The sequence below is a fragment of the Sinocyclocheilus anshuiensis genome, unplaced genomic scaffold, assembly GCF_001515605.1.
Source record: "Sinocyclocheilus anshuiensis isolate Anshui unplaced genomic scaffold, SAMN03320099.WGS_v1.1 scaffold255, whole genome shotgun sequence".
Lineage (NCBI taxonomy): Eukaryota > Metazoa > Chordata > Actinopteri > Cypriniformes > Cyprinidae > Sinocyclocheilus > Sinocyclocheilus anshuiensis.
Genome location: NW_015549578.1, coordinates 281,483 through 297,703, shown reverse-complemented (window position 1 = coordinate 297,703; position 16,221 = coordinate 281,483).

The following is a 16,221-nucleotide window of genomic DNA, read 5'->3' as shown; positions in this document are numbered from 1 at the left end:
GTGTGTGTGTGTGTGTGTGTGTGTGTGTGTGTGTGTGTGTGTGTTTATTTACAGAAGAGAGATCTCTAAGGGGTAATTTTGAACAATTTTATGGTTCTTCAACTGAATTTTTGAAAGCTTTGTATGAATTTATGACTTGTGTGTATTTAGTATTGAACTTCCAGAAATGATGCTGTCAAAATTCCCATATATGTGGAATTTGCAAACCGGAATTAATTGGCTGAACTTCACCGTGAATGAATCTCTTTCTTGATTGTGGTTTTACCATGCAAGGTAAGTTGTTACAGATCAAATGAAAGAGGACAATAAAACTTTGCAGTACAGCTCTTTGACCCATTACCAAACACAAACAAGTTGTGGTAAGAATGACACTACACCTGCTCCTCCACTCACAAGTCTGATAAATATCAGCTACACCCTGATCTAATCGCCTTCTTTCATTTTACTATAAACCCTTTGGACCTTTTTTTTTTTTTTTTTTTTTTTGGTTTCCTATGCAACTATCTATTACCTACAGGTATGCGAGTGTAATTGTTGATTAAGAGACTCATTAAAGAAATAATATTAATAGGAAATTAATAAGGTTTTCTTTTTAAAACAACTACAATCTACATGATTTTTAATTCAGAAAATTATAGTTTTTGTCACAGAAGATATCAAATCCTTTTTATCCTTTATAAATAAATAAATAAATCCTTTAATTATATAAGTTTGAGATCAGTAATATTTTAATTAACACTTTTATTCATCAAGAATGCATTAAACTGATCAAATGAGACAGTAAAGACATTTATAATGTGGCAAGATTTCTATTTCAAATAAATGTTGTTCTTTTAAACTTTCTATTCATCACAGAATGAAACATCGCTTATAAAGAATATTAAAATAGAAAACGTTTACTTTAAATTGTAATAATTATTCACAATATTACTGTTTCTACTGTATTTTTTATTTTTTTAAAATGCAGCCTTGCTGAATATAAGAAACTCCTTTCAAAAACATTACTAAATCTTTCTGACCCCAAATATTTGAACAGTAGATATTTAGTGAAGTAATTTATATGACTGAGCATCATGTCAATGACCCATCAACAGGAGATTTCACCAAGTAAAAAGCCAGTGCATTACTTTGTCATGTTGGCAATGTGGATGAAATGATGTCTGCACTGAGACATGGTGAGGTCAGGGTTTGACACCACCCTCAACGGTTCAGCTGCTGGGACTCTGAATGCCAAAGGTCAGAACAAATAGGAAGTGCCCAACACAAATATAGGTCCCACTGACAGAGTGGATTTTTGGATGGGACGTGAAGGGGAGGAAAGGGAATGCGGTAGGGCTGTGGCTATGACAGTGGGCAATAACAAAACAGAGAAGAAAAAAAAACATGCCAGAGCGAGAGTCAACAAACCTAATTTCAAAAGAAAACAAGAGACCCTTCCTTCTCACTGTAATTAGTGCCACAATCTCGATGCACACTTACAGAGCAGAAACACAGCATAACAAGTACATTGTCTGACATCAAACTTAAGGAAAAAAACTAAATGAACGGTTACTGGATTTCCTGCTATTGTCTCAGAGGGAAACAAGCGAGTCAAAGGTGCTAATGTGCACTTCTGATATGTATGAGGAATCAGATATCAACCAAAACAACACTGGACCCCACTGACTTATATCGAAAGAAAAACCCTGAGACATTTTTCAAAGTAAATAGTCATGAGGGTGAGTAAACAATGACAGAACTTTAATTTTTGGGTGGTCTATTCTATTAAGTGTCCAAACATGGTTATTCGCGCTAATGTTGTCTTTTGTCTTTGTTGCTAAAGTTGTTCCCGTTTCAGATGGAGGCTTCTTGTCTGCTTTGTAAGCCCGAGAAAAAGCAGTGGCAATATAAACTCCCACACATAAATAAAAACAAGAACAGTGGGATACAGACGGAGAACACTATCCCCCCACGCTCCTCCCCTCCAGACCCTGTCCCAAGAGAGGAACTTTCGTTGGGGATGGAGGGGTTCGTAAATCAGTGATTGCCAGTGATGAGATTGAGACTGTCTCCTCACATTCTCCTTGAAGAGAGTATGCCTACTGGCATATTAGGGATCTTCTTACAAATTTGAATGACCCTAAAGAAGTAGAAGATCTGGTAGAAGGTTTCTGGTTTGGTATTACTAAGTGTGTCAGAGAGAAATGGCTTGCAATAGTCATCTGCCGAATATAAAAAGTTGCAATGGTTTTGGCTGGAGAGTTTTAGGGGTGATCTGTGTGGTGGATGGGTTCTTGGGGGAGGCCGGTTGTATCCGGCAGGCTGCTCCCCTCTGACCCCGGTCAGCATGGGAAAGAGAGTATAGGGAACTGGCGTGACCAGGGACATTAACACAGATGACTCTAGCAGACCTGGGCGAACACCTGTCCTCCTCCTCTCTACCTCAGACATCAGTCAGTGGAGCTTCAGACATCAGTCAGTGGAGCTTCACCAAACCCCTGCTCTCCCAAAGCGATGGGGAGGAAGACTGAACAGATCCGAGATCCGTTTTTCTCTACACTTTAAAAAATGAATGTAATTTTTACTGTATAATATTGTAAAAACACTATGGAAAAAACTGGTAATAGATTATCAGTAATTTCCCATACTATCTGCAGGCAAAAACGGTAAAAGATCTATTTTACAGTAAAATTAATTGTACAGTTTTTAAAAGTAAAAAAAGAACAAATCAACATAACATACAGTCAAAAACTGTAAACTGATATTTCCAGAATTCCCTGCATGACACTCAAATTTGAAAGTATTTTGATCAAATAATCATGCTTCTTAAGTAAAGACATTTATAATGTGGCAAGATTTCTATTTCAAATAAATGTTGTTCTTTTAAACTTTCTATTCATCACAGAATGAAACATCGCTTATAAAGAATATTAAAATAGAAAACGTTTACTTTAAATTGTAATAATTATTCACAATATTACTGTTTCTACTGTATTTTTTATTTTTTTAAAATGCAGCCTTGCTGAATATAAGAAACTCCTTTCAAAAACATTACTAAATCTTTCTGACCCCAAATATTTGAACAGTAGATATTTAGTGAAGTAATTTATACTGTATGACTGAGCATCATGTCAATGACCCATCAACAGGAGATTTCACCAAGTAAAAAGCCAGTGCATTACTTTGTCATGTTGGCAATGTGGATGAAATGATGTCTGCACTGAGACATGGTGAGGTCAGGGTTTGACACCACCCTCAACGGTTCAGCTGCTGGGACTCTGAATGCCAAAGGTCAGAACAAATAGGAAGTGCCCAACACAAATATAGGTCCCACTGACAGAGTGGATTTTTGGATGGGACGTGAAGGGGAGGAAAGGGAATGCGGTAGGGCTGTGGCTATGACAGTGGGCAATAACAAAACAGAGAAGAAAAAAAAACATGCCAGAGCGAGAGTCAACAAACCTAATTTCAAAAGAAAACAAGAGACCCTTCCTTCTCACTGTAATTAGTGCCACAATCTCGATGCACACTTACAGAGCAGAAACACAGCATAACAAGTACATTGTCTGACATCAAACTTAAGGAAAAAAACTAAATGAACGGTTACTGGATTTCCTGCTATTGTCTCAGAGGGAAACAAGCGAGTCAAAGGTGCTAATGTGCACTTCTGATATGTATGAGGAATCAGATATCAACCAAAACAACACTGGACCCCACTGACTTATATCGAAAGAAAAACCCTGAGACATTTTTCAAAGTAAATAGTCATGAGGGTGAGTAAACAATGACAGAACTTTAATTTTTGGGTGGTCTATTCTATTAAGTGTCCAAACATGGTTATTCGCGCTAATGTTGTCTTTTGTCTTTGTTGCTAAAGTTGTTCCCGTTTCAGATGGAGGCTTCTTGTCTGCTTTGTAAGCCCGAGAAAAAGCAGTGGCAATATAAACTCCCACACATAAATAAAAACAAGAACAGTGGGATACAGACGGAGAACACTATCCCCCCACGCTCCTCCCCTCCAGACCCTGTCCCAAGAGAGGAACTTTCGTTGGGGATGGAGGGGTTCGTAAATCAGTGATTGCCAGTGATGAGATTGAGACTGTCTCCTCACATTCTCCTTGAAGAGAGTATGCCTACTGGCATATTAGGGATCTTCTTACAAATTTGAATGACCCTAAAGAAGTAGAAGATCTGGTAGAAGGTTTCTGGTTTGGTATTACTAAGTGTGTCAGAGAGAAATGGCTTGCAATAGTCATCTGCCGAATATAAAAAGTTGCAATGGTTTTGGCTGGAGAGTTTTAGGGGTGATCTGTGTGGTGGATGGGTTCTTGGGGGAGGCCGGTTGTATCCGGCAGGCTGCTCCCCTCTGACCCCGGTCAGCATGGGAAAGAGAGTATAGGGAACTGGCGTGACCAGGGACATTAACACAGATGACTCTAGCAGACCTGGGCGAACACCTGTCCTCCTCCTCTCTACCTCAGACATCAGTCAGTGGAGCTTCAGACATCAGTCAGTGGAGCTTCACCAAACCCCTGCTCTCCCAAAGCGATGGGGAGGAAGACTGAACAGATCCGAGATCCGTTTTTCTCTACACTTTAAAAAATGAATGTAATTTTTACTGTATAATATTGTAAAAACACTATGGAAAAAACTGGTAATAGATTATCAGTAATTTCCCATACTATCTGCAGGCAAAAACGGTAAAAGATCTATTTTACAGTAAAATTAATTGTACAGTTTTTAAAAGTAAAAAAAGAACAAATCAACATAACATACAGTCAAAAACTGTAAACTGATATTTCCAGAATTCCCTGCATGACACTCAAATTTGAAAGTATTTTGATCAAATAATCATGCTTCTTAATAGCTTTTGTTATCAGATATGTACAATTAGCAGGGCTCAACAATAAGGACTGCCCGATAGCTCGGGGCAAGTGTGAAAGACACTCGGGACAGTTGAAGAATTTTTCACTGGCCCAATCGGGCCACTGCTGTGTTGTCACAAAAGTTTATCATTTGCACGTGTTTTTAAGCTATTTTAACCTGCTAGCATTCCACTGTACCGCCCGTGGTACACTGCTTGTTTTTGAGGGTTAATTTTGTGACATACAACAACTAAAAAAAGCTAAACATGTCACATATCTTTGGAAAGCTGAGATTCTCAGACCGCCAACAGGGATTCATGCTGTGATCCCATTGTGTTTTCCAGCTAATAACTCCCAGCTATAGTCATCTGCAGGCATCGGTTTACAAAAAAAAATTATGTAGGCGGAATGTTTTTTTCAGTGTGTTCAAAGTTTTATTACTCAACACCAGTAAGACTTACAATGACACTCTAAGATGACAATGAGGTTTGCTCCTAAACAGAAGAAACCTCAGAGTGTCACCTTTTAAAAGAGACCAAAACCATACATATACTCCAAATGGTTCAAGAACAGAATGCAATTTACTTTGGGTATGCCTTTCTTTAGGCATTTTAGGCTAATTTTATGGGACAGTTTCTTTCCGTGCCTTCTTGCGCTTGAATGGACAAATATATACGTCTATGTATGTCTTGGCGAGTAACTTTGTAGCTTTAACAATGATTCATCTATATTTAATTTTTACAGTGGAGTACAGAAGTACTGGTCGACCGCCCCTTTTTTGTTTTATTTTTTTCCAATCTCTGTTCTGGACTTGCACACACACTGTATGCAATCATTTTCCAAAATATCATTTGCTCTCTGATTCAGCCATTCTGATGTTTTTCCTAAAGCATGCATCTTTTCATTTGTATCTTTGTTCTATATATTCAATTGTGCTATTGCTTGTAATTTGTACATTTGTTCTTATTTACTGACTGTTCACTTGTCTTTAATAATGTTTGAACTTTATATTTGTTAGGCTAGTAGTTTTTGCTGTGCTATCAAAAGTAGAATCGTAAAGTTTAATTGGTATCTAAAAATGTAATTTTGATACCAATTAAAAAAAGGTTGATACCCAACTGGGCCAGTAGAAAAAATCCTTACAGTTGAGCCCTGATTGGGGTTTTATGTTACATCTTCTGTTGTTTACTGAATGTTTATTGCATTATTTAAGTGTTGTGTTACCATGATAGTGTTTTGTGTTCGCGTGAATGTGCACCTTCTGTATATTAGTATATACTTCAGCTTGTGGGAAAACTACTTGTCATGAATTTTGATTCTTCATGTGGCTTTCTCTTTTCCCACCTGCATTATTATAGTGGTTGTGTTAAAGTACAAAACCGATTTTAGTAGCAGTGTGCACTGTTTTCAATAAAATAAAAAATATTAGAAAACAATTACTCTAACATCACTCTAACAGTGAGTATAAAAAAACAAGATACGCTGTCAACTTAATACAAATTAAATATTTAGAAATAATTTTTGCTTGATATTTTTAATTAATTCATTAATACATTTTAAATAGGCACTTTTTTTTTTTTCACACTTAATATTTTTCTCACACAATGTAAGGGGGTCTGTATACATAAAAATTTATATATTTCATATTTTAAACTTTTCACTCAAACAGTTTTGCTCATAAGACCATTTATATTAAATCTGAAAAATGCAATTGAAGCATTTTCACTATTGATCTCAGACTTTTGGATGCCAGTGTAAGTGGCACATTCTTACAATCAGATGGTTTAGGGGAGTTAAAGCATTAGAAATAAATCAGGAATTCTCAGCCATGCACATCTCTCCCTGTGATCTTGAAAAATTAGGACAGGACTGCAGCCAAGCACGAATGCACAGAATATAGCTTTGGGAAAACTGTTTCAGTTGCATCATTTAGGATAACTGATCAAGAAAATACATCGTCAAATGTTGGAAGTCACTGTCATTAGCTGAATATCACTTCTTTTTGACTGTGCGATCAGCAGTATCTTGTACTTTATCTCCAAAACTGCTGAATAAGCCTAAATAGAGCTCATTGTTACAGAGTAAGTTCTTAAAACTCTGTCAGCTCAGAATGGAGTCCAGTATGGGAAAGGAGGTAGAGGAAGGAAATGGGTTTCAGTCTCACTCAGAGAGAGAGAGAGCTATGATAAGCATCTACCGAGGGGAGCAGGAAGCTTTTCCGTGGGGGAAACACGTTGAAGAACAGCTTGGACTGACCCCTGTGCTGGATCCCGAAACTGGGTATTCCAGTCTGACCAACCCACTGACCAAAGCGATACACGGGGTTCCAAAGCGAAAGATCAGGGGAAGCATGTTCATCTTATTTGTCAACCAGGCATGCTTATCTCACAGAGGTGCAGTGTTAGCAATTTGATAACCAAAAGTAGCTTGACAGCAGCTCAGCTGTTAAAAAAATAAAATGCTTTTCCAGTAACAAGCTACTTTCCATATAAGTACCAACGTAGCTACTTTAGTTAGCGGACAGAGGTAATACTCAGTCAGCTCAATTAAAATATTCATTCTTTCACTTTCATATGAGTCATTGGGAATCTGATTTATTTTGCGGAATCATTTGTTGACTGATTGATTAATTTGGGTCCCACTGATACACATGGAGCAATTTACATATTTTTGTAGCGATATACACAATTTTATTACAATAACTTTACCAAATAATATACTATTTAGTTAAATACTGATGTTAATTAAATTATGGTGTTTTCTTAGTCAAGTTTTTTAGTGATATTTAGTGTAAAAGCCTAAGCCATGTCTCATCCTCTAATGCAGACAGCAAGTCATGCAGACATTTATATAATACTATAGTATTTATGAATATTTTCAATTAGCTTTTATTTTTAGATTTCCCGTTTTCATTTTACTTTCAGTTTATGTTTTAGTAAAGTGGTTATTTTTGCCTTTTTTTTTTTTTATATATGTATATATTCATAGTTACAGTTATAGTTTTAGTACTTAAACTTTAAGTTAGTTTCCAAGGCAATACTTTTAAATTTTTCCTTTAAGTTTTTTAAGTGGAATTTTTTTATTTAATATTTGTTTTATAAAAAATAATAATATAGAATTATATTCTATATTATATTAATAATAAATTATAATTATAATAGCTTTAGTTACTGTTAACAGTAACAACACTGTTCCAAGGTGGGCATGTAACTTAACCCAATGAACCTGCTTAATAAGCTCAACAAAACAAACAAAAATGAGACGTGTTTGTATAGGTCTGTAAGTAATTACATAGTAATCGCTGCATAGAACATCAGCCAAGGCCTAAAGTCTGTTAAAACAAAGGAAAGGATCAAAGTTGCTTATCAATTCAGGTTACATTTCCTCCAAGATGTAAATCAAGTCACTAGACTTGTTTTCCAGACAAGCTCCAACCAGTTGTAAGTACATTTCTAAAAATGTCTCTTTTTCTAGTCTCACTGAGTATGGGAAGGCCATCTTCAACAACAGGGTCAGAGGTCACTTCCACTGCAAAGAAGCATCAGCTGAGTCTTTCTTTGAGATTAGAGGGGTGACGAAAAGCCATTTTCTAACAATAAACACCATACTCCTGCAACAACATCTTGTTTTCATAGATTTTAGATGTCACATGCAGACAGTTTCTGGATTGGTTTTATGGGTTAGAGAGACAGCCGTGGGAAGTCTTGGAATTAGCTGTGTTCCCCATACCATTCAGTTTTACTTCCTTCTCAGGGCAGATTTTTTGCTTAATAAAAATAAAATGTTCCTTTTATCCTATTATGTAATTTTATATGTATTCCTATATACACTACTGTTTGTTCACAAGAAAAAAAATATATATATTAAAGACATTAATACTTTGAATCAACAAGGATGCATTAAAGGGGTCATATGATGCGATTAAAATTTTTCCTTTCTCACAGTATAAGTCATTATAATCTGTAATTATGTCCCCACTGGATGCAACAAATGCCTCGTTTATAATGGGTTTTTAATGTTTTTGTCTCGTCTCTCCAGCCTGACAGGGCATTCACAGTGTGTTAAGGGGCGTAGCATTTCCGTCACACGCTTGAGGTATTCGGCCAATCACAACGCACTGGATAGCTGGCCAATCAGAGCACACCTCGCTTTTCAGACCGATGAGCTTTGTAAAAATCGACGTGTTTCAGAAAGCCGGGGCATAGAGGAGAAACAATAATGTACAGTATGTGGAAAATAATGTGTTTTTTTAACCTTAAACCGCATAAACACATTTCATTACACCAAATACACAAAATAATATTCTTTTTAGCAACATCATATGACCCCTTTAAATTGTTTATGCTGTTCTTTTGAACTTTCTATTCATCAAAGAATCCCGAAAAAAAAATCAAAATCAGTTTCCAAAAACATATTAAGCAGCAACACTGTTTTCAACATTGACAATAATATTAAGTTAAGTTATATGAAATTAATATAAGACTGGAGTAAAGATGCCGAAAATTCAGCATTGCCATCACATTGAATTGTGTTTTAAAACATATTCAAATAGAAAACATTTATGCTACTGAGATCATTCTAAATGTCTGAGTCGCCATACAAATTGCTGTTGTTAATATACTGAGCTAATCCCAACAGTTTAGAAGAGGCTTGTCTGGAGTCAGATCACAACAAAACAAAATGTTTCATTAGGGATGATGATTCGATCAGACCAGATGTCTTTCAACTCAAAGTTAAGGCCAAATCCTAGTTTCTTCATTTCATCCCAGTGATGTGGATAGGCACCCATGGGGGTTGGTAGAGGTCTCATTTTTACTGTTTTTGGGTGAGAGGACAGCTAAGCTAACCCATACAGACAGCTTGTCTGTCCAGAAAAGACTGTTCCCATGAACATGACAGCCCAAACTGAGTGAGAATGAGGGGGGCTGAGGGTCTAAAGTAATTTCCCGTAGTGGTGGCCTTCTCTTTCCTCCTTTTAGTCACACCTCAGGAGAGTGTGCCAGCTAGGTAACCCAGACATCAAAGAGTCTGCCTCAGCATCTGGATCTAAAGCTCCTCTACACTTTTGTCTCTAGATTTTTGCCATAGAAGTGTCAGGATTTTCCCGGGAATATGAGCAATATGTTGCAATCTCAAGAACCTTATCACAATGCTCCTGTTACTGGGTTACACTGGAAATCTGAACTAGCACTTTTTTACACTTACGTTGTTATGTGTTGAGTGGCTTCTCTACACTTCAACACGATTACAATACCATCAAATGAATCATTTGGATTTGCACAGTTCCGGTGCTATATTTCTCCATTTCCCCTCTAGGCATCGTGCTCGAACTTCTCATTAGTTTTAAATTACATCTCAAGCAGTTTTTAAGTATAGGCAAACCCTTTTCAGAGAAACCTTCTTGAAAAATGACAAAACAAAACTATTGCTATTTATCGAGAAACATCTGAGTAATAGTCTTTGCAGAGATCTTGAGAAAGAGTCTTCCATTCTGAAAAACTCAACACAGACATGTGCAAGGCAGTGTGCAGTTGTCAACATGTATAAGTTCATGTACAGTCTCTGGGAGGAGATGGTGGAAGGAAGTGGGTTGAAAAGGTGAGGAAGATGGGAGTGGACCACCTCATTCTTCCTGAAGGATCAAAGGCTTCATTTGACAATTTCCCAGGTCAACACATTCCATTTATAGAGGAAAGAGTGGCTACATTTCATTATGGGGGAGGCTATTATGCATGAGGGAGGATGTAAGGTAAACAAAAAAAAGATCAAAGTGAAAGAGACCGTATAAATATATTTATTTAAAGCCTTTGCATGAATGACACTTGAATCCCATACTAAAAAGTATTAATTTCTTTCATATATATTAGAACTGTGCGATATTGAAGAAAAATGTGATACCTTGTTAAATAATGCAATATTCGATATGCGATAGACATTGACTTAACTGTGTAAAATCAATTCAAATTAAAATATGTAAAAATTAAAATTATATAACCAATATATGTTTCATTCTTTCTTGGAAAAGAAAGCATCAATACAACTTCTGAGAGTAACCAGCAGTTTTAGCATTACATAAGTAATGTCACAAATCTGAAAATGTAATTTTAACATCAATGTGAGGAATCAACTCGGTGTCCGCGCGTTGTCTGAAACGTGTCTTTGTGTGTGTGTGTGTGTGTGTGTGTGTGTGTGTGTGCGCGCGCTTTGCACAGAAAACGGAAGAGATCACATTCTGTCCGAGATGCGGCTTGTGTGCGCACTTCAGGTGTGAGTCAGACAGCAAGACGAAACGGCAAAGAGTTGTTTTCTGCAACTTATTACACTTAACTCTTTTTAACCTCAAGCAATTCTCTGTTATATGCATCGACCTAAAACTTTGACCTTTTGCAACGTTTTGATTGAAGTAGCCTATTATTAAAATGATTCAGATATCGCATGCTGCTGCAATATGCATATTGCGATATTTACATCTGCGATATTTCGATATATCGTGCAGCCCTAAATATCCTGCTGTTTTGTTAAGTTTAGGGTCGGTAAGATTTATCAGTAAGATTTTTTTGTAAAAAGAAATTAATACTTTTTTCACCAAGCAGGGCTCGACAATAAGAACTGCCCGATGGCCCGGGGCCAGCGTGAAAGACGCTCGGGACAGTAGATGGTTTTGTCACTTGCCCGATCGGGCCACTGCTGCGTCGTCACAAAAAGTTTATCATTTGCATCTGTTTTTAAGCCTTACTAATTAAAAAAAACAAGCAATTTAAAAGCATTCCAGCAAGGCGTGAAAGACAACTCCATTCAGTACTCGCGCGCTGTGTTCTGTGTGTACAGCGCTCGCACAGAGAGATGCGTCTCTGACACCCGAGCCCCGAGTTGAGTTTCTTTCCGCATTTTTCTTGCGCTTGAACGGACAAATACATACAAAAATGTGTCAAAATACCAATCTTGGAGACTAACTTTGTAGCTTTAACAATGATTAATCTATATTTAATTTATACAGTGGCGTAGAGATGCACCGATCGACCAGGCATTTTTTGTTTTATTTCAGACTATCTCTGTTCCGTGCTTCCACACAAACTGCATCGCAATAATTTTTTCAAACTGTAATTTGTGTGTAAATATTACATTATTATTATATTAAGTCTGTAAATGGCCGTTAACAGAGGCCAGCGACGCTGAAGACGAATACTGTAAATACTGTAGCAGTCAGAGCAAGATCACTGTTCATGATGCGCGAAATATAGGAAGAAAATCCTAAATATTGAATTTTATATGGATGTGTTTATGAGGGGAACTGACAGTTTCCATCTTGGCTCGGTATAATGTATATACAGTAGTGCTAATATGCACAGCTTGTGTACAGCAGTAACCAAGGAAGCGCTGCTGTTCCATAAGCGCCGCCTGCTGGCAGAGAGTGAATCTGTGTCTCATTCAGCCCGTCTGCTGTTTCGGTTTCATACAGATGTTTCATGTAGCATAATTTCACAAAGCTAAAGTCAGACCATCAAGTTTTTGCTTTAAATTTTGAAATTATACAGTCTAATTTAAATCTAATTTGGATCGATTCATGATTAAAATGCAGTGGTTACCACTAATTTCAAATGGCCATGAAAAATCAAGGTGCAACACAGTGAAGAATATGCAATGTTATTTTACATGTGATTATTCAATATCTGTACCTGAATCCTAAATCACTTCATTTGTATCTTTGTTCTATATATTCAGTGGTGTTATTGCTTGTCATTTGGTCATTTGTTCTTATTTAATGACTGTTCACTTGTTTTTAATAATGATTGAAATTTATATTTGTCAGGCACGTAGTTTTGGCTGAAATTGAAATCGAGAATTGTACAATTTAATTTGTATCTAAAATATTGGTGTCATATAAGCTTATTTATTAGAATACAAGATAATATAGATCAAAAACAATGATAAAGGCAACTATTTTATTTCTTCTATTTTATTTTTTTTGTGGCAGGGCCAGTGAAAATGTTGGCAGGGCAAGTAATAATTTGAACAAATCCTTAGCATTGAGCCATGCCAAGGATGCATTAAATTGCTCAAAAGTACCATAAAGTCTTTTACATTGTTACAAAAAACAAATGCTCTCCTTTTGAAATTTCTATTCATCACAGAATCTTGAAAAAAATTATATATCACAGTTTGCACAAAATTATTAAGCAGCACAACTGATTTCAACATTAATAATAATGTTTCTTGAGCATCAAATCAGCATATTAGAAAGATTTTTGAAGGATCATGTGACACTGAAAACTTGAGTAATAGCTAAAACTTTAAAATATATTCAAATGGAAAACAGTTATCTAAAACTGTAATGATGTACTGTTTTTACTGTATTTTTGATCAAATAAATGCAGCCTTGGTGATCATAAGAGGCTTCTTCTAAAAACATTTAAACTTCTTTTAACTTAAAAAATCTTACCAGCCCCAAACTTTTGAAGTGTAGTTTTTAGTTAGATTTTTATTGATTATTGAGTTCAATCAATTATTTCATTGCTCCTTCATGATTACTGTCAAAATGTTTATTGTAATTATACTTTCTGTTGTAGAATTTTACTTTGTAAAAGTATTTTCAGACTATTAAAAATGCCACATCAGAAATAAATACACATAAACAACTGTACAATACCTCAAAGTCAATGGCCTCAATTGCTTAAGTCTTCAGCCTTCAGGTGAAACACTCTCACACACTCGCAGCAGCTGACGCTTCACCCAACAGGAAAGGCTTGTATTTTGAGCCCGGAGAGAAAGAACAATGTGCTGATAAGTCACAACCTCCTCAGTACAAATATATAAATACTTCTCTTGCACCTCAAATGTTTCCACTAAAATCAATGATCAACAGATGGTCTGGTTTAAAATGTGTACCATAGCCATAAAAGCTTATTTTATTAATCTGTTGTAATAGACCACATGAGAATGACTTTATAAATGAACGTTCCTTGGATGGATAACAGATAAAGGTCAACAACACCACTGCTGGTGGGCCTGATTCGATGTGGCCCCTTGACAATCCTTAAAACATTCTCTAGAAAACAGGACAGCTGCTGCTGGTGCGAGACCGGGAGCTGACTGTGAGCTCTGACCTCTGACCTCTTGCTGGGGCGCTAATCTGCCAACTGTCGTCAGGAGTCAGAGAACACGATTTATCCTTCAGGTCAAAGACCTTGCACACACACAGAAGAAAATAGGAAAAGAGAAATATACAGGTGCATCTCAATAAATTAGAATGTCGTGGAACAAAATCATCACAATTAAAAGAACCAAAGACTTAAACTACTTCAGTCTGTGTGCATTGAATTCATTTAATACACGAGTTTCACAATTTGAGTTGAATTACTGAAATGAACTTTTCCACGACATTCTAATTTATTGAGATGCACCTGTATATATATATTTTTTAATTACTTCAGGGCAAAAACCATAATATTTGACGGAGAACTAAACTTAAGGTTGCAAGCAGGAAGTCCTTTGAAACTACAAACAGGAAGAGGACACTGGAATATATGCTGAGGTTATTCTGGTTTATCTGGTGGTGCCCCATAAAGCCATAATAAACTAACAGACACTTCCTTCTCAGTAGTAGCCTATGTGATGGAAACTGGATATTACCTACATCATTTTCATAAAATAACTTAATTTTCTTATCAAATTTCGAATATAAAAAGAATTTCCAAACAAAATATACACACTTCCTGTTGTACTGTAGAAAGGTATGAAATGTAGGCCTAAACAGTTTTTATCTAAATAATTATTACGACTTATAAAATAACGCGTACATTTCTGCGATGGATATGGGTTGTTTAACTAGTTAAAATAACTGACGCTATAAATGCAGCATCCTTTTTTCCCGCTTCCTGTGAGGCCACGCCAATGTTGTTTCCTCATGGTATTTGCGCGGCGCTTTCAATCAGCTGCGCTAAGTAGCTACTATACATCTTTTCCGAAAAAGCGTCCGATTCAGGACACGCCGCCGAGTTGCGGCCTCCGTCTGGCCTGGTTGATCAGGTAACAGTTTGAGCCACAGGTGTAAGAGCTGTCGATACGGTGAAACTGCGAAAGGATCATTAAATTGGTAGGTTATAGGTGGATACAAGGATCGATCCACACATAAAAATGATACATTTATTTAAAAAAATCTAAACGAATGGTTTAATTTTTCATTTAGGCTATGAAAATAATGCGTAAAAAGTTTGAAGACAAAAACTTTAAATTAGTAGTTGTTATACGACTTTAAATTTTTTTTTTAATATTCTAATAATCATTCTTTAATAATTATAAATAATTTACAGTGTGGGTCTATTAAATGTTTAGAAATAGGAAAAATCTTTTTTCATTTCCTAAAATATCACAAAAAAAGCCCATTTCATAGAGGTATTGGTATCATTAATGGCACTGATAAATGAGATTAATAATTTATATAATTAATTATAATGAATTAATTATAAATGAACAACATTTAGAAAATAATCACAATTAAAATCACACACTCCCATAATTCGTATTTCTGTTTCAAAATATTAAATGTTACATATTAGTTGTTTTAAACATTTGGCATAGCCATTGAATGAAGGGAAACCAAGAGAAAAACTAAAGGTCTTAAAACCAAGTAAAGGGTGGTCTGGCCTTGCATAATTTGGAGAATTATTATGCATTATGCATCCCTGGTTAAGCCAATTTTGAATTGGATGCCAGTGGAAATGTATAGTGAAAGGGATACTTAAATAGAAAGGAAATGTGACCGTTACTCCAAATTATGGTCTTCTGGACCTCGTCCGCGTTCATCAACCTCCCGTGCAGTTACCCGTTTTTGCACAAATAATGGGAGGAATTCAGGGAATGTGCTTTTGAGAAATGGTCCAGGCGTCTGCTGCTGATGGGTTGGCCTTGTGCCATTTCTGAATGCAAGTGAGGCCATCCGTCACCCCCTGCTCTCGTTCAGACCGCCTAAAGTAAAGCATTAAAGGGGTCATATGATGTTGCTAAAAAGAACATTATTTTGTGTATTTGGTGTAATGAAATGTGATTATGCGGTTTAAGGTTCAAAAAACACATTATTTTCCACATACTGTACATTATTGTTTCTCCTCTATGCCCCGCCTTTCTGAAACGCGTCGATTTTTACAAAGCTCATCGGTCTGAAAAGCGAGGTGTGCTCTGATTGGCCAGCTATCCAGTGCGTTGTGATTGGCCGAATACCTCAAGCGTGTGAAGGATATGTTACGCCCCTACCATACTGTGATGATGCCGTCAGGCCGAAGCGATGATTCAAAAACAATAAAACCCATTATAAACTAGGCATTCGTTGCATCCAGTGGGGACATAATTATGGATTATAATGACTTATACTGTCTTTTTA